The following is a 23,265-nucleotide window of genomic DNA, read 5'->3' on the forward strand; positions in this document are numbered from 1 at the left end:
CCCCTTTGGGCAAAGATGCTTTTCCTGAGCAGACTTTTTTTCTGCCTAGTCCAAAGTGTATTGTAGTGGCTGTAAGTGTACTTATACATACACACAACAAAAACACACCCTTATAAAGTGCAACATGGTTTGAGAAAATGAGATGAGCAGGTCAAAAGTTTTGAGGGAATACTGAGTTCCTTTTTTTTCCTCTCATTTTACTCTGTAAATGGTATGTCAGTTATAAAGCAAGTAAACTGAGAATTGTTTTAAAAAACCTTGCATACGCCTTTTCTATCAAGTGCTTTAAAATATAGAATAACTACACACACCCTGCCAGTTTTTTCTTACAGTGAGAGTATCCTTACCTGCCATTTAATATTAGCCTCGTATTTTTCTCACGTATATTTACCTGTGACTTGTATTTGTTATTTAAAACAGAAAAAAGGAAAAAAAGAAAATTAACTGTAGCGCTTCATTATACTATATTATTATTATTGTGACATTTTGGAATACTGTGAAGTTTTATCTCTTGCATATACTTTATACGGAAGTATTACGCCTTAAAGATACGGAAATAAATTTTACAAGGTTTCTGTTTTGTGTGGAAGAGTAATCGATGTTGCTAAGAATGATGTTTGTTATTTTGGGTTTTTCTTTTTTCTTTTTCTTTTTTTAATGTTACCAGCACTTTTTTTGTAAGTTTCACTTTCTGAGGTATTGTACAAGTTCACACTGTTTGTGAAGTTTGAATATGAAGGAATAATTAAAAAGAAAGAAAGAAATTGCTGTCTTTGTTACTTTATTATTCTACTGGCTCACGATGAAATGGGGAGCATGGGGGGAAGCACAATCCACATGAAAACTCCCCTGCAGGTCTAATATGTGCTCTTCAGTGGAGGGTTGTATACATAGTATTCCACTAGTTTTCCAATTCATTTCAAAGATGACAACAGATCTTCATATGCATTCATTTGCAGCCTCCAGAACATCTACATACACACAGCTCTCTGGAGCAGGGTATTTGTAGCTTTATAATTAATGATGAAGGGATTATTAAAGGGGCTAAATTTAAGCATTCATTTGGTGATAAACGTATCTCTCTTGTATCTGCTGCTTAGCATCTGGTGGCGTAATAGTATCAGAAATTATACTGAGCTCATCTGCCTCACAACTAAATACCACAGTAGTAAAGGAACAAATGGAGGTAGTATACCTGCTTATTTATTTAGAATGAGCATTCAAGACAATATACAATAGAAATACAAAGCACAAAATAAAAAAACCCTAAAACTTTATTTTTTAAATGAGGATTAATAATAAAAACAAAGCAACATTAACTATTAAAAGCCCAGCAGAACAGTATTATCTTCACCAGCCGACTAAAAAATACTAAGAAAAGGGTAACTTAACCTACCTAGGCAGGGCATTCCACACACGGGTTACAGCTACACAAAAGGCCCTGTTACAACTGCCCACCAATCTCACCTCTCAAGGAGATTGGACATGCAACCAAGCGTCAGATGATAAGTGCCAAGTTTAGGCAAACTCATACAGGAGGAGGTGGTCTTTCAGATACCCTGACCCCAAGCCATGTATGGCTTTATAGGTAAGAACCAGCACCTTGAATTGATATTTATATGGTCTGTAAAATGCACACCAGACAAAAGTCTGGCCGCCATGCTAGCTGAAGTTTCCAAACTCTTCAAGGGCAGCCCCACACAGATTACATTACAGCACTTACATAGTAAGATTTTCAGCTCAGGCTGTAGAAGAATTATTTACTGCTGATTATAAAAATACACTCCCCATTGTTGAACAGATAATCAGGATGAGAGGGAAACATTTCCTTGCCCTGTGGATCATTGGCTTTGACTCTAAAACACTATTTTTGCGTGATATCACTATTTTTCAAATTGAGATTTCCTCTGTGCTTGGTAAGCAATTATTCTAGCTGTCAGAAAGCAGATCTTCATCTAAAGCTAGAATGGCCAGCCAGAGGAAAATAATTTTATAAAGCCTCCACACATTAATAAATGTGTGGCAAAAATGTTGCCTGAGGATTCATTCATAAAGAAAATGTTTTTTAAAAAGGGTACATGTGAGAGGGACAGAGTGAGAGACACTGTACTTCCACATTATGTCTCTCTTTGGGTTTTGTTTGTAACACCCTAGCTGAGAGCTACTTGAAGAAGCAATGAGACGCTGACTGGTTTCATTCAACATGATAACCTACACTCAGGATTGAGTGTGAGTTGTCAGTGAGCTGTGGATTGTTGTTATGTGGGTTATCGTGTTGTCTAACAAACCATGGTTTGTTAACAATGAACAACTCATGAAAAGAACCCATGGTTTGTTATTATGTTGTGAACTGTGGGTTGTTTGTGGTTAACAAACCATGGTTTATTACAGCTGGATTCAGACAACACAAGAATCCATGTTTCAATAATCACTCACAATCCATGTTTTAACACCTTGTTTCAACAATGAGAACCCATACTCAACCATACTCAACACTGAGCATAGGTTATCATGTTGTGTGAACCCAGTCAATGTGTTTTCATATACATTTTGTTGTATTGCTATTTCCTTCAGTTGTGTTCCCAAAATGCAGAGGGTCACAGCTAAGGTAGTTCTTTAGGGGGAACCTTATGAGAAACTAAATAGTAATTAGTAAATCACTAATTCTTCACCCCCCCACTCCCCCTGAGTACATGTGCTGCATAACTGTGAACTACTTTTTGGTAGGTGGCATGAAGAGTTGGAAGAAACCCTGGAGTTAATCTAGTCCAACCTCCTGTTCAATGCAGGATCTGCACTCTAGGATACAACTACAGTATCCTTGTCTAGCCTCTGCTTAAATACCTCCAGAGAAGGAATGCCCATCACATCCCAAGGCTATCTGTTCAAACTGTTCCACTGTTGAACAGCTCTTACTCTTAGAGAAGATTTCTCCTAATGTTTAGCTGAAATCTGCTTCCCTGTAATTTCCACCTGTTGGTTCTAGTCCTGCCCTCTGGAGCAATTGAGAAAAAGTCTGCTCCATCTTCTTCACGGCAGACCTTTAGATATTTAGGGCACAATCCTATCTAGATAGGCAGCTGCCTCCGAACTTGAAGGCAACCACCTATCCAAAGCAAGGCAGGAGAAGCGCAGAGGGGATCGTTCCTTCCGCGCCTCTCCTGCCCTGATTTTTCTGCTAGACAGCCGTTTTTGGCTGTCTAACCGTGGGGGGGCCAAGCAGGAGATGTGGCTGCTATACAATGCATAGGATGTGTTGTACAGGCAGATCCGTTCTCCTCACCCTGGAACACACCCAGCCCCGCCCCTTTTCAGCAATTCCGCACTCCTCTTCCGAGCATTGGAGGACGGGGCTACTCCACGCTGCCTCCGAGGCAGTGCGTAAGCAGGGGGGGGGGAGGTTGGTTCTCCGGGAGCCAACCTCGGAGCATGGGCTCCAAGGTCAGTTCCCGGAAAACAGCATATCCTATGGCCTTCTAGCCACTGTCTAGCAGCCATAGGATTGCTCCCTCCAAGGCTGCTATCATGTCTCCCCTTTAATCTTTTCTTCTCCTGACTAAACATACCCAGTTCTTTCAACTGTTCCTCATAGGACTAGATTTCCAGACCCCTCACCATCCTGGTTGCCCTTCTCTGACACTCTGGTCTAGTTTGTCAATGTCTTTCTTAAAATGTGGGAGTACATTGTAAGTACACTATTCAAGCATTATTAAATCCTTATGATGAGAGCACATTGAGAGGTATTTTTGGTACACATTCTGCAGTTGTGAAATAATTTCCCTTGGAAACCTTGGCAATATACAATTCCATTCATCTTAGGGAAGTGCTGAAGACCCTTCTATTTGGACTGGATTTAGAGTCAGGGTTTAAGGTAAATACAGGAATTGTAGGGGTCAGCACTGAATCGTATTAGGGCAAATAAATTCTCAGACTTAAGAAGAAACTGTAATGGGGAGAAAGCTAACACAAAGCATTCGAATGGAAACGAGCCGCAGCTTTATTAAACCTCTAAACTAGCAGCTATCAAACTTTTTTTTCCGGACCAGTAGAAAATTGCTAGGGGTCTCAGCAGACCACTCAATAAACCCTTTTTATACAAATCAAAGCACATACATAACTCATATTTTAATAGCCATAGTCTTCTCTCTAATGCAATGGATGGGCCTGGTTTTAGGAGCAAGGTTTTGTGAAGTCAATATCTGTTTTCAGGGGAAAAAAATAACTGCAAGTTATAACTGGAAACAAAGCCCTATGAAAAGAGACTGAAACGACTGGGCATGTTTAGCCTTGAGAAGAATGAGGGGAGATAGGATCGCGCTCTTCAAGAACTTGAAAGGTTGTCACAGAGAGGAAGGCCAGGATCTCTTCTCGATCATCCCAGAGTGCAGGACACGGAATAATGGGCTCAAGTGACAGGAAGCCAGATTCCGGCTGAACATCAGGAAAAACTTCCTGACTGTAAGAGCAATACGACAATGGAACCAATTCCCTAGGGAGGTGGTGGGCTCTCCCACACTGGAGGCATTCAAGATGAGGCTGGACAGCCATGTCTCAGGGATGCTCTGACTTGCATTGAGCAGGGGGTTGGACTCGATGGTCTTGTAGGCCCCTTCCAACCCTACTATTCTATGATTCTAAGTCCAAATTCAACTATTCTTGACTGCTCTGCAATCTTTCTATGAACAAAGGAACACACAGGAAGTTGCCTTATACTGAGTCAGGCCATTGGTGTATCTAGCCTAGTATTGTCGACACTGGCTATAAATGGCTCTCCAGGGTTTCAGGCAGAAGTTTTTCCAGCCTTACCTGGCAATGCCAGGGACTGAATCTGGGACCTTCTGCATACAAAACATGGGTTGTCTACTACTGAGCTACAGCCCCTCCCCTCCATCTGAATGGATCTTGTGGACCAGACCACAGTTTGAGTACCTCTGCTATAAATATTCAAACCACTTGGCAACAAGAAGGCAGGGACCCAAGTAATGATAGAACCCAGCCTGTCTGCTCAGCAGAGTCAGGACATAGACTGGTGGGAGGCAAAAGCTGATAAAGATCAATGACTTCCAACTTTAGTTACCCCTCTGTGGTGTTTGTCAACCCTCCCCAAGTGCAGAACAGTTCCCAAGGATTCTTAAAGAGGTTCACTGGTGCAATATCCAGCTTATGCCATCCCTGCCCAAGTCTATGCTTGATATAAAAAGCAGCAGGTATAACACCCTTAATATTATTGAACATCATACTAACTGTTAATCTGGGGTCAAATCTGCACTCTAGTAGGTAAAGCTGAACCAAAGACAAGGAGCACAAACTCTGGAATCAATTAAATGGTCTATAGATACACAACGCTCAAAACAGGAATAGTAGACAAATAATACTGTTGGCCTACAACACAGAAATAGTAAAACATCTAAGCAGACAGTACAAAGTAATGAAAATAATACTATAGATATTAGGACATAATATCCTGATCACATACGTAAAGAAATAATAATGACGATATTAATAATTTCATAATATTGACAAAGCACCTAATGAAAGCAATAAGAATCCTAAATCTGCATCTCCCTACTAAAATTCCCTCCAGCCCATCTAGTTCAAAGCATTCTAGACCACTCTAAATTTCCTAACTATTCTAAACTCACTAGCATCTTTGAATAAAGTTCATAGCTTTTATATGGATCAGAGATGGGGTCAGATCTTTCCCACATTTGTGTCACTTTGGAGCTAGGCCCAGATGTGGACATTAAGACTTTATCCCTGTACCCCACCACCACCACCCAAAATCTTTATAGGAGAAAGTGTCACCATTTCCTCTGTAATTGTCTTTCTATTCTTTTGAAATATCAGTGTCTTTTTCTAGACAACTGTTGTTTTCTTCTCCGAAAGCATTAAGGATGTCTTATCCACTATTCTGTGGATATCCTTCAGCTTCTTGTCAAATTCTTCTTGTTATCAACAGGTACCAGAATTACACACTGGCAGTCACTCTTTGCTTCAGCAAAAAGCAGTCACTTTGATTCAGAAACAGCTTTCATGCCTTCCTCAAAGGTTGCTGAGGGTTAGATTCTTTCTTAATTGATGTCATCCATTTCATTCCATTACAGTTGCTCTTTGATTTGCAGACTCCAGTGTTGCCTTGGGCCTGGAAGGGGCAGACCAACCCCACTTCCTATACATTCTTTATGAGGAAGAGAAAAACCCAGGACTTTGAAGCCAGTAAGAAACTCCTAACCCCATCAACTGGAAGCCAATCATCAAATATTTGGGACTTCAATTCCCAAAAGCCCCTGCCAGCATGGCTAATAGTCAGGAATGCTAGGAGTTGAAGTCCAAAACATCTGGCAATCTACTTTCTGCCCACCCCTAAAGTAAAATATTAACCATACTGAAATTACTATGGATAGTAGGAATGAAAATGCTAAGTGGACAAGAGATCCATGACCACATTTTAGATTTATTGTTGAAAGCGAGGTCCAACTGCTATTCTAATTAGGACATTCATGTTATTTGCTAAGTAATGCAGGATCATCTTAACCTTTGAGCCTTTGATCATAACAGCAACAATATCACCAGTTCCCTGATGAGTCATAGTGACAAGCTCCGCCATGGGAATGTTGTAGTAAATTACTACAGCTGATATAGTATGAAGCTGCCTGCAGTAGTTTTTGGTCTAAATGCGCATTGTCCTCGCTTCAGCAGGGCAATCCATTGCTTGGTGTTTGGAGGAATGTGAAACTCTGTTTGAAGACCACAACCTAAAGGATCTCCATTGATTGGCAAAGGTGCAAGAAGCAAGCCTTTGGCAGCTACTTTGGGAGATTCAAATCCATAGCGCCATGATCAACTTAACAAAGCAGGCACTGCAGCGTCAGGATTCAATACGGTCATTTTAACATGGGATTGTACATATCCTTCGTTGGCATCATCTGCCATACCTAGGAGAACATAACAATAAAACTGGACCAAAATGGGCACAGAAAGCAAATAGTTCCAGCAAAATCTACTTTGGGCTGATTTTCAGCCCTTAAAAATGGTATTGTTTTTTATGTCAAAAATTCTGCTGAATATGGTGTGTCTACGTTTGCATAAATATATCACCTAGTCCAAGTCACAGTCCAGAGAAATGTAAATCATGAGAAGAGGCAAGAAAGCTCTCCTAGGTGCCTAGCAGATATGCAGCCCTTTCCAACCACTTAGAGTAACCGCTGAGCAGCTGCAAGCAGACGGGGAGGAAGGAGAGAAAGTACCCCAAAACTTTAAGCGGAAGATAATCCTCAAAAGCCCTGTCGTCCTTTAGTTTTTCAAGGTAAAATGCACTGGCTCCTTCCCTCTGCTGGGGCTTCCCCTGAATTTCAGCCAAGGAGGTGGAATATTAGAGGCGGCGGCAGAGATTCCGGGAGGCGTTCGTCTTTCCAGGGACCTTCTAGGAGAGGGAGCGAGCGAGCGACTGAGCTGCCTACCGACCAGGAGAGAAATACTGACGGGAGGGCGAAGAGCGGGGTTCGCTCTTCCTTCCTTTCAGGGGGAGCTCTAGTCGAGATGCGGAAGGAGAGCCAGACATTCTCCGCTCCTCTCTCCAGGGCGACTGCTGCAGCAGCTCCGGCTGAACGAGCAGCGCATTGACGGGCGAGGAGGCGGCGGTTCGGCGCCGCTGCTTCTCTCCCGCTTCCCAGCCGCGGACCATCTCAGACTCGGGGTTGAGAGCCACGCGTAGTCCCAAGGCGGGGCAGCGCTCTCCCGCCACCGCTTTGGACGCTTCGAATCTGCGGCCGAGAAGAGCTTCCTCCGTCCAATCGCGGCGCAAAGCAACGCGGGGAAAACAATCCCGCCCACCAACCAAGGCGTCCGCCGGTCCTTTTCTCCCCCTCTGTTCCAACAACAACACAGCTGCCTGCCAACTAGGTTGTGCAAGGCCGTGGCACCAAACGGGTCCCAAATCAAGATGAATCAAACCGAAGGGCTATCTAGTTCAGCATTCTCTTGATACAATTGCCAATTAGGCGCCCATGGAAAGCCCCAAAGCTGGCACGAGTGCAATAACTGTTTCCCGCCTCCTAGCTGAGCAGAGAAGCTGCTCCAGCTGGTCTTGTTTATTCGCTCAGTCGCTTCCAGCTCTTTGTGACGTTACAGACCAGCCCACGCCAGAGCTTCCTGTCGGCCGTCGCCACCCCCAGCTCCCCCAAGGTCGAGTCGGTCACCTCCAGAATATCCTCCATCCGTCTTGCCCTTGGTCGGCCCCTCTTCCTTTGGCCTTCCACTTTCCCTAGCATCAGCATCTTCTCCAGGGTATCCTGTCTTCTCATTATGTGGCCAAAGTACTTCAGTTTTGCCTTTAATATCATTCCCTCAAGTGAGCAGTCTGGCTTGATTTCCTGAAGTATGGACTGGTTTGATCTTTTTGCAGTCCAAGGCACTCTCAGAATTTTCCTCCAACACCACAGTTCAAATGCATCTATCTTCCTTTGCTCAGCCTTCCTTATGGTCCAGCTGGTCTAGGGGCTATAAATGCAAGCAAGCTCCACGAGAGCGAGTAAGCGAACAGGAGTTTGGCAGGGGGAGTCAAGGGGGAGGTCCCTTACAAATGTTGTTTTCAATTTCTTTTTCTTGCAACACACACTTCTATACCAGTGGGACTCTGTTGTTAACCTCCAGTGAATAGAGGACAAACCACAGGCTATCTCACTACCATCAGAAAGTTAGAAACATAAAGGGAATAGAGACTATGGAAGGAAAAGACTCTCCAGTGGTGGTAACTGGCAAGGTCTGTGCAATGTTTGTTTTCTTGCCTGAGATCAACATGGCCTACACGTGCAACAAGTGCAAGTTGATTACACTGTTGGAAGAAAAGGTAAGAGGACTGGAGCCGTGAGTGTCAACCCTCCAGGGAATAAGAGAAGACAAAGAGTTCTTAGACAGAATGATGGAACTACAGCAGCAAAGCGAAGTACAGAAGCTAGAATAGCAACAGCAAGCTGAGGCAGAAGAGGAAAATGCTGAGGCAAGGAAAAATGAAGTAGAGGATACTCCTTGGAAAAGGGTGACAGGAGCAGAAGAACTAGAAGCCACTCTGCACCAGTGGAACTATGGAACCATTTTCAGGTACTGGAGGATGAGACTGGAGGACAGCCTGCAGAGGAAGAATTACAGGGGACCCCACATGAGAGCGAGCAAAAGGCTGAAGGTCAGTCAAGCAGAGGAAATGAAACCAAGGCCTACAACAACAAGAAGAGAAGAGTAGTAGTTGTGGGAGATTCCTTGCTGCGTGGGATTGAAACCCGAGTATGTCGTGAAGGCCCATGGACTCGCCAGGTATGCTGTCTCCCAGGAGGATGGATTAGAGACATGACTGAAGGGTTGCCTGCACTCATAAAGCCCACTGACAGGTATCCCTTTCTTCTCATCCATGTGGGAACAAATGATACCGCCAAGTGGAAATATGAAAAAATCACATCAGACTTTGAAGCTTTGGGAAGGAAACTCAAGAACTTTGGGGCCCTGATAGTTTTCTCATCCATCCTTGCAGTAGTTACAAGAGGGATAGAAAGGGAAAGAAAAATATTCCGGGTGAATGACTGGCTACGAAGGTGGTGCTGACGCGAGAGATTTGGATTCTGTGACCACGGGCTATACTTCCTGGAAGATGGGCTGTTGGCAAGGGATGGGCTGCACCTCACAAGGGCTGGGAAGAATGTGTTTGGCCACAGCATGAAGAACTTCATCAGGAGGGCTTTAAACTCAATCTTATGGGGAAGGGAGATGTAAAGTTGGGGGTAACAATGGATGAAAGCTCATGCACCACAACTGACACAACAACAGCTCTAATAGCGCCCAATAATAGTCTTCACAAACATGTAGGAAGAAAACAGACTATAAAGCACATGGTCTTCGACGTCTATATACTAATGCCCTGAGTATGGGAAACAAACAGAACGAACTTGAACTCTTAATATGGGAGGGAAATTATGACTTGATAGGTGTAACTGAAACTTGGTGGGATGACTCCCATGACTGGAATACAGCAATTGAAGGATATAACTTGTTCAGAAGGAACAGAAAGGGAGGTGGAGTTGCACTATATGTTAAAAATACATACCTCTGCGCAGAAATACAGCAGGATAAGCTTAGCAGCCCCATCAAGAGCATCTGGGTTAAAATAAATGGAGCAAAGTATAAAAGGAACATGGTGGTCAGAGTCTACTACAGGCCACCCACGCAAGGAGAAGATAAGGAGGAAACTTTCAAAAAGAAAATTGCCAGTGTTTCAAGGAAGCAAGATGTAGTAGTAATGGGGGACTTCCATTTCCCCAATATTTGTTGGGAGACCAATTCTGCAAACATGGCCTCTCCAAGAAATTCCTGACTTGTGTTGCTGATAACTTCCTCCTACAGAAAGTAGAGGAAGGAACTAGAGGTTCAGCTATCCTTGACTTGATCCTAACCAACAGAGATGACTTAGTGGATAAAGTAGCAGTTACGGGAACTCTGGGGGAAAGTGACCATGTTATACTGGAGTTCTTGGTTCTTGGAAGCAAAAGCTGAGTGTAGCCAAATGTGTACCCTGGATTTTAGGAAAGCCAATTTTAATAAACTCAGAACAATGGTAAGTAAGGTCCCATGGCAAGTGACTCTAATGAGAAAAGGAGTCCAAGATGGGTGGAAGTTTTTAAAAAGGGAAATTTTAAAGGCACGATTACAAACAATTCCAACAAGAAGAAAAGGTGGAAGACAACAGAAGAAGCCAATGTGGCTTCACAAAAAGCTTAGGGATTACCTGAAAACAAAAAAGGACACATACAGGAAGTGGACGGAAGGCCAAGCTGCAAAGGAAGAGTACAGGCAGGTAGCATAGAATTGCAGGGATGGTGTCAGGAAGGCTAAAGCTGAGAAGCTGATGCTAAAAGCAACAAAAAGGCTTTCTTCAGATACATGCATAGTAAAAGGCAGAGGAAAGAAATGGTGGTTCAGCTATTAAATAAGGATGGCAAAATGATAACAGATGACAAAGAAAAGGCAGAGGTGCTCAATTCCTACTTCGGCTCAGTCTTCTCTCGAAAGAGGGTCTATGACCCCCTGGCAAAGGCAAACTACAGTCTGAAGGGGCAGGATTGCAGCTTGAGATTGATAAGCATATGGTCAAGGAACACCTCATTACTTTGAATGTGTTCAAATCTCCAGGGCCAGATGAACTGCATCCTAGAGTAATAAAGGAACTGGCAGAAGAGCTCTCAGAACCACTGTCTATTATTATCTTTGAGAAATCATGGAGGATGGGTAAAGTGCCAGATGACTGGAGGAGGGCTAATGTTGTCCCTATCTTCAAAAAGGGCAAAAAGGAGGAACCTGGGAACTCCAGACCAGTCAGTCTGACATCAATCCCTGTGAAAATTCTGGAGCAGATTATAAAGCAATCAGTATGTAAGCACCTTGAAAACAATGCAGTGATTACTCGAAGCCAACATGGATTTATCAAGAACAAATCCTGCCAGACTAATCTGATCTCATTGTTTGATCAGGTAACCTCCCTTGTGGACTGTGGAAATGCTGTGGACATCATATACCTCAACTTCAACAAAGCTTTCGACGAAGTGCCCCATGATATCCTGATGAGCAAGTTAGCTCAAAGTGGGCTAGATGAAACTACTATCAGGTGGATCTGCAGTTGGCTACAGAATCAGACACAGAGTGCTTATCAATGGGATCTTCTCAAACTGGAGAGAGATAACAAGTGGGGTACTGCAGGGCTCAGTCCTGGGCCCAGTGCTCTTCAACATTTTTATTAATGGCTTGGAGGAGGACGTGCAGGGAATGCTGATCAAATTTGCAGATGACACCAAATTGGGCGGGATAGCTAATACCTTGGAAGACAGAAACAAACTCAAAGTGAGCTTGAAAGACTCGAGCGCTGGGCAGAAAACAACAGAATGAAATTAACAGGGATAAATGCCAAGCTCTGCACCTAGGAAAAAGAAACCAAATGCACAGTTACAAGATGGGGAATACTTGGCTCAACAACACTACAAGCGAGAAGGATCTTGGAATTGTTGTCGATCACAAGCTGAATATGAGCCAACAACGTGATGTGGCTGCAAAAAAGGCCAATGCTATTTTGGGCTACATTAATAGAAGCATAGCTTCCAAATCCCGGGAAGTACTAGTTCCCCTCTACTCAGCACTTGTTAGGCCCCATCTGGAGTAATGTGTCCAGTTCTGGGCACCACACTATAAAAAGGATGCAGACAAGCTGGAGAGGGTTCAGAGGAGGGCAACAAAGATGATCAGGGGATTGGAAACAAAGCCCTAGGAGGAGAGACTGAAAGAACTGGGCATGTTTGCCTTGAAGAGAAGAGAAGAGAAGAGAAAAGAGAAGAGAAGAGAAGAGAAGAGAAGAGAAGAGAAGAGAAGAGAAGAGAAGAGAAGAGAAGAGAAGACTGAGGGGAGATATGATAGTGCTCTTCAAGTACCTGAAAGGTTGTCGCAGAGAGGAAGGCCAGGATCTCTTCTTGGTCATCCCAGAGTGCAGGACACGGAGTAATGGGCTCAGGTTACAGGAAGCCAGATTCTGGCTGAACATCAGAAAAAACTTCCTGTTAGAGCAATATGACAATGGAACCAATTACCTAGAGAGGTAGTGGGTTCTCCCAAACTGGAGGCATTCAAGATGAAGCTGGACAGCCATCTGTCAGGGATGCTTTGACTTAGATTCCTGCATTGAGCAGGGGGTTGGACTCGATGGTCTTATAGGCCCCTTCCAACCCTACTGTTCTATGATTCTATGATCCCTTCCACTCATGTGGAAGTTTGAAATTATGTTGGTTTGTTCCATTACTTATGAGCCACCACCGATGGGGGCGTGTGTATGCCACTGGCTATACTTCCTGAATGGTTAGTGCCCCACTTTTGTCAAACCCCTTGAATGACAGCTGAAAGTCCTGACTTTGCTCCCATCTGGGTGTGTTTCCTTTCAACTTCAGTGTGGTGGTGTACAGAGGCCAACTGCCAAAACAGTTATCCTTGTTCCGATATTTCTGGCCCTGACTGTATCTGTCCTGAATGTCCCACCATTCAGCTTCACTGGATGACTTTATAGAGAAAGCAACTTCATTTTCTTATAAAGAGGACTAGTTCATTTAATAATCTTAAGGCACAATCCTATTTAGATTGACAAATGCCCTAAAATTCCTAGTGATGCTGGCTGGGGAATGCTGGGAATTGTAAGACTTTTTTTCCATCTAAACCATCGGATTGCATTTGGAGGGAGGAATCCTATGGCCGCTGGACAGCGGCTAGACTGCCATAGGATATCTTGTTTTCCAAGAACCAACCTCCCCTCACTTCTGCAGTGCTTTGGAGGCAGCGTGGAACAGTCCCGTCCTCCGCACTTGCAAGAGGAGCGTGGAGAGGCTGAAAAGGGACGTGTCTGGGGGTGTTCCAGGGCCAGGAGGGCGGAAATGCTTGTACGACACTGTGTCGTACAGCAGCCTCCTCCCCCGCTTAGCCCTCCTGCGGCTACACAGCTGCAATCAGCTGTCTAGCCAAAAATGCAGGGCAGGAGAAGCACGTAAGGAACAATCCCCTCTGTGCTTCTCCTGCCCTGCTTTGCATAGGTGGTCACCTCCGAGTCCGGAGGCGGCCGCCTATCTGGATAGGATTGCACCCTTAGTCACATAATAGAGGAGAGGAAGGATCAACAGCAGAATCAAGATGTCAGCCAAGGATCACTGTGTCTCTTATTGTTTTCCAGGTTAAAGTAAGATCCTCTCCTATCTATTCAGTTTCTATCACTTAAATTTTTACAAGACAATTCAAACAACTCCTAACATGTCATAGTAAAATGTAAATGCTGTATTTTAATAAATGCTCTGTTTCATCTAAAGCTCATAAATCTTAACACAATCTCATAAGCAATTGTCTACTCATAAGCAATCCCATTAAGCTTACTGGGACTTGCTCCCAGGTAATTGTGTATAGGAAACCAGCCCAAATCACTTATTTTGAAAACGAGTCAGCAGTGGATGGCCGCCAAGCCAAATCTGCCCCCCTAGGGAGCCAAAAAGGTTGGCCTGCAGCTCCCCACCCTCTCCCAAATTAGCATTTATTTGATTTGTTACACTGAGATCTACATTTTTTCAGGCAGAATTCCACAACCACTAAAAACCTAACAGGCTATCCATACTAACATTATTTTATCACATTTTCTTATGAGGTACAATTTCAGATAATGGCTACTTTTAGATGAATAAAAATTATTTTATGCTAACTTACTTGAAATATTAACATACTGCAAAAGTAATAACGTTATCCCAAATCCTAGTCTTGTATGAATTTAAACATGGATTTTCAGTAGGATCTCCTTTACCCAATAAAATAGGATCTCAGCATTCAGAAACTCTGAAGTTCAACCTAGCAACAGCACTATGCTGAATGGCATCCATTTTGTTAAATTACTGAAGCCCTGAATCTTAGCATCAGTAAGTTAAATGTACTGGAATGTCTTAGGTATTAACAACCGGAAAAAGTATATTTTACTAAACCTTTTTTCCCCCTTAACTTCTGCAGTTTAGCTATTTCTGTCTGCACACTTATTTGAGAGTCAGTTTCCTTTAACTCAGTGGAGCTTACTTTTGATATGTACATGCAATTGTATGAACGAGACCTTACTGTTTCCTTGGCATGGGTGATCCTGTTGGTAACTAAGGGGCCATTGAGTCTCAAGGGCAAAGAGAACAGGTTACAGGCTACTGTGATTTTTGCCAAGACAGTGTTGCACAAATTATGCTTAAGTTTGTTCCCTCTAGGAGGGGTATGCCAATATCCCCTTAGAAACACACAGAACTCTTGAGATTCAGTCCAACGCAGTTTTATTTGGCAGGAGACAAACAGCGCTGTTCTGGTGGATTCTCGTGGCTAAGGCCACAAAGGAGAACCACACCCTAGATGTTTTTGGTACAGCTTATATACATTCAGTATAATGACCTCATTAGCTATGCAGGGTGGGCCACATAATATTCATGAACTTCATTAAGCATGCATAGTTGACATGTCTCTATGGCTGACCTGTCCTTGCAAGCTGGGCAGAAAGCGATCTAGCTGATTCTAACCAGCTGCAGGAGCGGCGGCTACTTGACGGGGGGGGGGGGGGCTCTTCTGGCTGTACCTAATATGAAACAGACCATTACTGTTGGTTTCAATGAGGCAGTTGATAAGACTATCTTCCTCTGGGACTTTTCCACTGTAGGAGGCTGCCTCAGATGGCTGCCAATACTTTAAGATTCAGAATGAAGAATCTAAGCTCCTTGAGATTAAAAAAAGTATTAAACTGTAAGGCATATACAAACATAAGCAGATAGTGGTAAAATACTTACAAATAATGCATCCTGTTCCTTCAGAATATGATGTCATGACTGGCAGAAAACTCCACATTGTGTAGGGTTCGTTCCTCAAAAGAATGGGGTCTGCCTTCTCTGCTCAGAAAGCTGAAAATGGGAAGGGCTCTAAAGGAAACTGCAGCCATTTTATTGGATGAAGTGGACAATTCCTTTGCAGGAATAAATTCTGTTGTCTCCTAAGTACCTTTGGAGTTTCCTGACCTCCTCCTGTCTAAAATGAAGGAAATTAGCCTAGGATAAGGGGTCTGGGATTCCAGTGTCTGCACCTCAGTTCTCCATAAATTATGAAGTTTATTGTATGTGACAGAGAGCTTTGAGTTGCCTGTGTTGTAACACAAAGCAAGGTAATTATCAGCCTTTAGTCTCTTTCTTAACAGTCACTCCTGTGACATGGGGTGTCTTCTCTCTCCATATAAGAAACCCTGTCATAAAATACTGGTTGACATTTTCCTAAAATGACAGCTTCTTCTTCCAGTCATTATCTTCCCCTCAGGATCCAGGGCCCCACCCTTAAGCCATCCTGACTGAGGATCTCTTCATCATTCTCATTGGCTCTTGGAGGTGCCTGTTTGAAGAGCCCCTGGAAGAGACCACTTTTCTGTGGCTTGACGTGTCCAAAGGAATATTTAAATTCAGGCAAATAGTAAGGAGCAGAATGTGATATAATGCTGACCACTGACATAACTTGTATTTTAAATGTGATTTTAAAAGTTGTGAACCACTGAGGGATATTATTATATTTAGCAGTATATAAGTGTCACAAATAAATAAACAAACACATTTCTGGGGACAATGTAAAAGCCAGAACAGAATGGGCCAGAACAGCCCCTTTATTTTTTTAAAAATGCCAGAAACAGTGGCTTAAGAACACATGAGAACAATATTTTAGGACTGAAACCCTTGCAATATTAATTTATATTATTGTTAATCCCATAATGCCCAGAACCCATCTGGAACAAAACGGAATAGCCTAGAACAGCAACGTCCAGGCAAACCAAGCCAAACAAATTCACCAGTCACACATGACTAGATGGAAGTTATGTAATAAGCCACAAAACTTCCACAGAAACCACATCCTGATACCTGTTGCAGGCAATAGTCCATATTCTGGAAAATGACCTGGAGAAGGAACTTCCAAGTGAACCAAATCAACCAAAGTCACCAGTCACACGCAACTGGAATGGAGGGTTGTAATGAGCCACAAAATGTCCACAAAACCCACATTCCAGTACCTGTTCTGGGCAATGGTCTGCGTTGAGGACAAGGGCCCTTAAGACCAATTTCCAAGTGAATCAAATCAACCAAATTCATCAGTCACACATGACTAGATGGGAGTGATGCCATCAGCCACAAAACATCCATAGAAACCATGTTTTATTACCTGTTCCAGACAATACATGGTATCCAGGGGAATGGCCCCAAACACCAAGTGTCGAGTAAGCCAAGCCAACAAAATTCATCAGGCTCACATGACTGGATGGGAAACTTCCACAGCAACCATGTTCCAGTCTGTTCCAGAAAATTGGAAGCTATGCTTAACTGACATGCCCAATGATTAGTAATGATGTTGTGCAATGGCACAAACTGTGTTTGCTTACAACTTGCCCTCCATGCACCAACACTTTTCTTTGGTAAGCAATGACGCCCCATGCTGTCCTAGTCACATATTACCTTATGAAGGATCTAGCCTTACTGCTAGAAGAGGGCTCCCTCTCACTGTTCAACCCATCCTGCCAGCTACTGATGTAAGCAATGAACAGGCATAAGTCAATTCACAGGAAGATTTCTCTAAAAATACAGTAAGTTTCAGATGCTTCATAAAACAATACAGGACAAGGACAACATGGGGCATCTTTGCTGGTCCCGGGCACACCATCTGGATTTGGACCTGGGAGGCCAAAGAAAAGTGTGGGTGCATAGAGAGAAAGTTGTAAGCAAGCACAGTTTGTGACATTGAACAATATCATCACGGGGCATGTCAGTTAAGGCATCAGCCTTAGCTTCCAATTTCCTGGCTTTATGGAGCTTGAACCAACGCAAGATAGCCTTAACTCTGGTCTTAAACCGGCAGGTTTTTTGATAATTGAATATAACTTCGGCTGATTTAACAACAGACAAATTAAATGTATGTCAAATATTACTTGGTAGGGCTACAGCTTAAGGCACACGTCTGAAATTTTTGAGCCTGTTTTGACTCTGTTATATTATTGTAACAGACATTAAAGATGGCTTTTCATTCTAACAGTGGGTATTAGTGTTTAGTTATGGCTTATTTCATCACTCCCATCTAGTCATGTGTGACTGGTAAATTTGATTGATTTAGTTCACTTGGATTCTCCAGCAAAGGAGATCGTTACCTTGTCGTGGTGCTGGAGGTTGAGCACCTCAATGACGTCATGAGCTAAACCGTGAAGGGACACCCAAGACGGGAAGGTCATGGCAGAGAGGTCAGACTAAATACGATCCCTGGGGAAGGAAATGGCAACCCACCCCAGTATTCTTGCCATGAAAACTAAATGGATCAGTACAACCAGAGATATGTCAGTATACCATCGGAAGATGGGACTCCCAGGTCAGAAGATGGTCAAAATGCTACTAGGGAGGAACAGAGGATAAGTTCAACTAGCCCCAGATGTGATGACGCAGCTAGCTCAAAGCCGAAAGGACGGTGGTGAACGACAAATCCAATGTTCTAAAGATCAACACACCATAGGAACCTGGAATGTAAGATCTATGAGCCAGGGCAAATTGGATGTGGTTATTAAATATAGACATTTTGGGTGTCAGTGAACTGAAATGGACTGGAATGGGCCACTTCACATCAAATGACCACCAGATCTACTACTGTGGACAAGAGGACCACAGAAGAAATGGAGTAGCCTTCATAATTAATAATAAAGTGGCTAAAGCAGTGCTTGGATACAATCCAAAAAATGACAGAATGATCTCAATTCGAATTCAGGGTAAGCCATTTAACATCACATTGATCCAAATATATGCCCCAACCACAGATGCTGAAGAAGCAGAAGTAGATGAGTTCTATGAGGATCTGCAGCACCTACTGGATAGTACGCCAAAAAAAGATGTTATTTTCATTACAGGAGACTGGAATGCTAAGGTGGGTAGTCAAACGACACCTGGAATTACAGGCAAGCATGGTCTGGGAGAACAAAATGAAGCAGGACATAGGCTGATAGAATTTTGCCAGGACAACTCACTGTGCAAAACAAACACTCTCTTCCAACAACCTAAGAGATGACTTTATACATGGACTTCACCAGACGGTCGACACCGAAATCAGTTTGACTACATCCTTTGTAGCCAAAGGTGGCGGACATCTATGCAGTTGGTAAAAACAAGTCCTGGAGCTGATTGTAGTTTAGATCACGAACTTCTTATTGCACAATTTAGAATCAGACTAAAGAGAATAGGGAAGACCCACAGATCAGTTAGATATGAGCTCACTAATATTCCTAATGAATATGTAGTGGAGGGGAAGAATAGATTTAAGGGACTAGATTTAGTAGATAGGGTCCCGGAAGAACTATGGACAGAAGTTCACAACACTGTTCAGGAGGCGGCAACAAAAAACGTCCCAAAGAAAAAGAAAACCAAGAAGGCAAGATGGCTGTCTGCTGAGACACTGGAAGCAGCCCAAGAAAGAAGGAAAGCAAAAGGCAAAACAAAGATGGCAAGGACCTAGCAGAAGCAGAAGAGATCAAGAAAAGGTGGCAAGAATATACGGAAGATCTGTATAGGAAGGATAATAATATCGGGGATAGATTTGATGGTGTGGTCAGTGAGCTAGAGCCAGACATCCTGAAGAGTGAGGTTGAATGGGCCTTAAGAAGCATTGCTAATAACAAGGCAGCAGGAGATGACAGTATCCCAGCTGAACTGTTTAAAATCTTGCAAGATGATGCTGTCAAGGTGATGCATGCCATATGCCAGCAAATTTGGAAAACACAAGAATGGCCACCAGATTGGAAAAAATCAACCTATATCCCCATACCAAAAAAGGGAAGCACCAAAGAATGTTCAAACTATCGAACAGTGGCACTTATTTCACATGCCAGTAAGGTAATGCTCAAGATCTTGCAAGGTAGGCTCCAGCAATTCATGGAATGAGAACTGCCAGATGTACAAGCTGGGTTTAGAAAAGGCAGAGGAACTAGAGACCAAATTGCCAATATACGCTGGATCATGGAGAAAGCCAGGGAGTTTCAGAAAAACATCTATTTCTGTTTTATTGACTATTCTAAAGCCTTTGACTGTGTGGATCATAACAAATTGTGGCGAGTTCTTGGTGGTACGGGGATACCAAGTCATCTTGTCTGCCTCCTGAGGAATCTGTATAACGACCAAGTAGCAATGGTAAGAACAGACTGTAGCAGCCATATCGGGGTCAGACTAAGTAGCCTCATGCAGTCTCATGCTTCATGTTCTTGCTGAGCTCTTTCTCCCTTGAATATATTGTTGTAAGCTGACGAGACACAGGAATTCCTTATCTTGTCAAAGGTCATACAATTGTATATCTTGTTCTCTGCTGTTCTCTTCTGTTCTCTCCTTATCATGGCTACCCTATAACCCAGTTCTTGTATTATAAACAATGGTGCTAGGAGGAAAAATGTTGAGGATTGCAACCCCATGCGGGAGGGAGAGGAGGAGCCATTTCATATATGTCACAATGTCTATAAAACCAATGTGCTAATGTAAATCGGGGCTTCTGGCTCTTTGGAAACGATTCCAGCCTTAAGCCCGCGCGTTAAATAAAGAATCTCTTTTTCCTTCACTCCGTGGTCTCTCTGACTCTGGGTTCTGCAACATAAATGGTGCCATGACTCGGATGTGGCAGGCTCTGAGCCAGACAGGTGGCAGTTGCCTGCTCTTGATCGCCGCACCAGGAGGACGAGCTCGGCGCATGCCTCCCTTTCTTGGCGCCACCGACCTTTTTGTCGAGTGAATGGGAGAAAGCCTGCACCGGGATCGCCCAAACGGCAGCGAGCGGCAAGAGAACCTTGAGAAGCGGAGGAAGGAACTTGAGCCCTGCCTGTATCGCAGCTGCAATTGAGTTGAAACCCACATTGGAAGCCTTCAGGAGAAAGGCAAGTATATGGGAAAAAGAGGGCCCCGCCTTTAGGGAGAAAGGCCACTGGGCAGAAAAAAAGAGGGCCCCGCCTTATGAAGAAGGTCAGTGTTGGTGGTATACGTATACAAAAGAACCTACTCCTTGCGGGTAGAAGGGGGGCCTGATCACACCCCCGAGTGGGCGCCAGTACCTAGCACGCCAGTACTCAGTAGGAAGCTGAGGAAGCTGGGGAAGCCGTTTTCCGCTCTGGTAAAAAGTGGGAAAAGTGGGTGGCAGGGACATATGGATGTAGTGGAGAGATTGATGATTGTGTGAGTGGCTACTGCGGTTTCTGAAGCATACCGTTGACCGTCCGGGTGCCCAGGCCAGTAGCAAAGTGCGTGGTGTGAAAAATCCTCTTGTGTCGGCCAGTGAGACCCCTTACTCACTGACCAATTCCCATTCCCTAATTGTGTCTGTCTTCAATTTAGGAGGGAGGCTATGGGTGGTGGGGGAAGCAAACCTTGCACCCCCTTGAGATGTATGTCAAACAAAGAAGGAAAAAGGTTTTTTTTAAAAAGATTCAGAATAGAAAGAGAAAACAGCAAAAAGCTCAAGGTCGAGCTGAGAGGAAAAAAAACAAGATCTGAGGCTGTTAATTAGAAAAATGTTGCAGGACAGTCTGGCTTTTAACAAAGCGTGGGAGCATGAGAGTGTAAGGCCGAAGAAGTAGCTGTTAGCCTAGCGCGCCGAGAGAGGGGGGGCAGGAAAATTGCCCACAACGTTCTGAGTTGTGCAACATCATCACCTCGCCTAATTGAGATAAAATCCCTAAGAAATGGAAACTGAAAATGAAGACTCAGAAGATGAAGGCAAAATAGAAAATAAAGGTGAAGAATCAGCCCCCAGAGCACAGGCTAGACCCCTCTTCGAGTGAAAAGTGTGCCATAAGACTGTCCCAAAGCAGAATGAAGCGGAAAGACCATGTTGAAGATCTCTGTCAAGGTAACCGTGTTTAGCTTTGAACTGTGTTAGAATTGCATAGAGCCTGTAGCTACTGACCATCAGCTATATGATTTCTGAAGAGCGTAACCATTAAGCTTTTGCCGTGGGATTCCCTGCAATGAAGAAATCTCACTGATTTGAGTGTCCAGTGTTACACTGCCTAAGTGTGTGTGCTAAAGAGACCGAGAAACCAGACAGCATGTTCCTGGCCAAGCCAAAATCATGCTACTGCCATGCTCCTGAAAGCTGCAATAAACTGTGTAAGCTGAAAGACCCAACCTGATTGAGAAGAAGATATTGGAGCAACTGTCTTGAAAAACAATGAGATCTGTGTAGCTGGCTGGCTGACGCTGTCAGTGATGTTACAACTTTAAATTAAGACTGTTTTCCTGTTTGAGACCCCAGCGAAGAAAGCTGACCCGAGTTATTTGTTGCCCGTGCCAAAGCAAAGATTTGGCTGCCCTGTACCTCATCCTGTCCTGTTTTAAGCTTGGGATTTACAAATACAAACAAACTGAGAAGCTTGCCTTTGAAGTCCTGCAAATCACCCCACCGCCTCCACGAAGATTAATGGCTGCCTGAAAAATGCAAGTATAAGGCGATGCCCATCACCCCCCAGCGTCCTGAGTTTCGGCACTCAGTGTTTCAGTGCTTTCGTGTACCAGGTTAGAAAAGAAAAAAAAAAAGAGTAAGTTTTTAAAATGTCTGTGAGAGAACCTGACAGAAGTAAAATAAAATTTACAGAGGAGTTGCCCAAGTTAAAGCATCATGGCTAGAGAGCTGAGCTGTGCCGCTCTGTTTAAACAGAAGCCTTGCTAAAAAGTTAAAGGCCCTTGTCTGTCAGAAGGGGTGTAGGGCCACACTTTCCCTTTTTAAACTCATGCAAAAGTAGAGAGCCTTTGCTGGAAACATCGCATCTTCATTGCCCAGAGCCTTCTCTGTTTGCCTCCATCATCATCTGGGCTTTTTAGAGACACTCTGCACATGAACTAAAATTTTAAATTGTCAAAGACTTGCCATGGACAGTGCTATGAAGCTTTTGATAAACTTGAACTCTCATCGCTGTGGACCGTGTGTCTATGTTTGTAGTCAGCTCAGTGTACAGCAGGCTGAGTTTGATCTATAACTTTTAGATTTCCTTCTGCCAGAACTCATGCAGCATAGAGTTGCCGATGCAAAAATGGTGACCTAGAACTCTGCGTGTGTGGGTATGCCCGTCCCTTGATTTTAATGAGCCCTGAGCTTTCAGCCAGAAGAGCAGTATAATTGCTGGATCTGCTCCATCATGCCTTACCATGCAAGAAGTGTTTTCCATTCATTGTGTTAAATTGCAGAAAAAGTTTGTTGTGTATATTTTATGATTTCTTAAATATCATAAAATATATGTGATATTTGCAGATTAGTGTTAGTTGCAACTCCAAATGATACTAAGTGTGGTTCCCGATGGATAACAAGGAGAAAAGACAAAAGCAAGTAGAAAAGAAGGAATAGAGAAAGTAGAAGACAGATAGAGAAGAGAGAAAAAGAAAAGGCAAAAGGCAAAGAAAAAACATTTGTAAAAAAGAAGCGTGGCCATAGTTGCCCCCAGGGTAAATTAAAAGCAGCTGATTGTGCCTGGAGCTTATTACCTGGGGTAAAGTAGCCACAATAATGTAATAGTTCTTTAAGATAAAGAAAATCTAACTAGAAGGAGAAGAAGAGCCTATCCCAAATGTGTGTCATTGGGACTAGTGTAAGGCAGAAAGGTTTAAGTAAGTGAGTTTAACTTAAAAAAGACAAATAAAGAAACAAGGCTGGTGCATAGAT

At 43.4% G+C, this 23,265-nt stretch overlaps 1 long non-coding RNA gene and 1 pseudogene across 1 annotated transcript in view; both read right to left on the bottom strand.

Moving 5' to 3' along the window:
• LOC146349615 (uncharacterized) overlaps positions 1 to 15,884 on the bottom strand; it is a 121,560-nt gene extending 105,676 nt beyond the window's left edge. The window contains exons 1-2 of the long non-coding RNA XR_014789035.1: positions 15,363 to 15,884; positions 12,462 to 12,563 (exon numbers count right to left, since the gene is read on the bottom strand). This is a non-coding gene — a long non-coding RNA (uncharacterized LOC146349615). The remainder of the gene's footprint in view (positions 1 to 12,461; positions 12,564 to 15,362) is intronic.
• LOC146349616 (E3 ubiquitin-protein ligase RNF130-like) lies at positions 6,300 to 7,684 on the bottom strand (annotated as a pseudogene).
• Positions 15,885 to 23,265: the final 7,381 nt, after the last annotated feature.

This window comes from Heloderma suspectum, chromosome 3, assembly GCF_057233095.1.
Source record: "Heloderma suspectum isolate Gila_16-S chromosome 3, 16-S_ref, whole genome shotgun sequence".
Classification (NCBI taxonomy): Eukaryota; Metazoa; Chordata; class Lepidosauria; order Squamata; family Helodermatidae; genus Heloderma; species Heloderma suspectum.